This window comes from Tachypleus tridentatus, chromosome 6, assembly GCF_004210375.1.
Source record: "Tachypleus tridentatus isolate NWPU-2018 chromosome 6, ASM421037v1, whole genome shotgun sequence".
Classification (NCBI taxonomy): domain Eukaryota; kingdom Metazoa; phylum Arthropoda; class Merostomata; order Xiphosura; family Limulidae; genus Tachypleus; species Tachypleus tridentatus.
In genome coordinates, this window is record NC_134830.1 from 99,972,291 (window position 1) to 99,974,120 (window position 1,830).

Here is a 1,830-nt window from a genome sequence, read left to right on the forward strand (position 1 = left end):
AATATATCACACATTAAAATCTTATTCTGCATTCAGTTAACTAATCCATCCGTTAGTTGAGACTCGTACTTGAGCATTCATTAAGAATAAATGGTATCCAGCATTTTCTATACTAATATTTATTTTTTAATGATTTATGAAGTATATTGCTTTATTACTACAAGTTGAATGAATAATTCTGATTCACAAATCTGTGCTGCCATCTGTGAATTTTATTGTTATAATTATTTGGAATACAAAATGTAGAACATATTCTTCGATAAGAAAAACTTTTTTTTTACAAACAGTTTTTAAAATAAAACATTGCGCTTTCGAAACATTGCCTCTTAACGGTTTTTTAATTGTAACTGGAAACAAAACAATTCGCAGTCGGCAGGATTCGAACCTGCGCGGGAAAATCCCAATGGATTTCAAGTCCATCGCCTTAACCACTCGGCCACGACTGCTTGTTAATATGATGTGTGTTAAACTTTATATATAAATAAATTTTTCTTTTGCAATTTCTTATTAACTTCATTAGGAAATATCTAAAATTTGGCTTCATAATTAACAGTAACAATCTATTAGGTTGAGGAATAATTCGTGAGCGTTTTTAAATAATTTCATTCAAGCATTACATGCAAGACTATACAATACTTCAATGCATGAACACATTACACCCAAAACATTTATTATGATACTTTATTTTATGTAATACCTAGGTATATAGTATGCATTGTTTTAAACGAAATTGCAAGAAATTAAATGCGAAAAGCAGATGGTGTCGAAAATGGTCGATTTTGTCCACTTGACATTCCATTTAATGAGCTGAAAATGAAAGCAAAAATTAAAGACATATGAAAATCAAACACACCATCTATTAGAGCAAAAATTTATCTACCAAATGACATGAACTATTTTGCGAAAGCGTTTCATTTATGAATATATTTTTTTAACTTGAAAAAACGCTCATGAATTATTCCTCAACCCAATATTTCCCTGTGTCACAGGTCACATGATTATGAGAAATTTTGGTGAAACGTCATTTGGAAATCATTACAGCATTACATGTTCTTGAAAGGAAGTTAGTTACTTTGTTTGTACAGTATTAATCTACGAAACTGTTGTCGTTGTAAATATAAATTATATTGTTTTAACCATAATTCATTCACGTTTTATACATTCAAATAGACATGGATCCACAGATGATAGGGAACATCATTTTGAAATAGGTAGCTGAAAATGGTAAAATTGTGAAAATGAAATCGCAACAGAATGATACTAATTTTTAAACTAAACCAAAGATGCATTAAATATTATGATTTACAATCTTAACTTAAAGAAGAAAAGTGAAAATGTGTTAGTGACAAAATAAAAGCTTATGGTTGTTTACCTAGCTTAAGTTTGTTGTTTTTTTGCAATAGATACTAAATCATCATTTTCTTTTATAGTGCCATAAACGATTTATTGGGCAACAATAAACTGTGGCATTAGTCATCAACCTTTAAAATTACATTAGTTTTTCTAAAACTTCACTTAAATGAGACCGAAATCGTGCTTATGTGTACATCCTCTTTTATTAATGTGTAACCAATTTTAGCTACAAGATTGAAAATTTTGATTAAGTTTTTCTTACAACAAGGCTTTTGCCTGCCAGAAAGCTTGAATGAGAGAATATCAAGTGATTTTTTTTTATATATACCATTTTACATGCTTTATCACATTTAATAAAATATTTTAAAATATGCATATTATTTACTCTATTAGGTATTTTCCATTCAACCAAATTTTGAATTAGTCAAGAAAAGGAAAAAAAAATATTCATGAATTATATCAAAGGGAAATCACACA

The 1,830-nt window shown here is 28.4% G+C and overlaps 1 non-coding gene across 1 annotated transcript; it reads right to left on the reverse strand.

Moving 5' to 3' along the window:
- Nucleotides 1–364: 364 nt before the first annotated feature.
- On the reverse strand, nt 365–446 carry TRNAS-UGA (transfer RNA serine (anticodon UGA)). The gene has a single exon. It is a non-coding gene; the product is annotated as a tRNA-Ser (tRNA).
- Between the last annotated feature and the right edge of the window lie 1,384 nt (nt 447–1,830).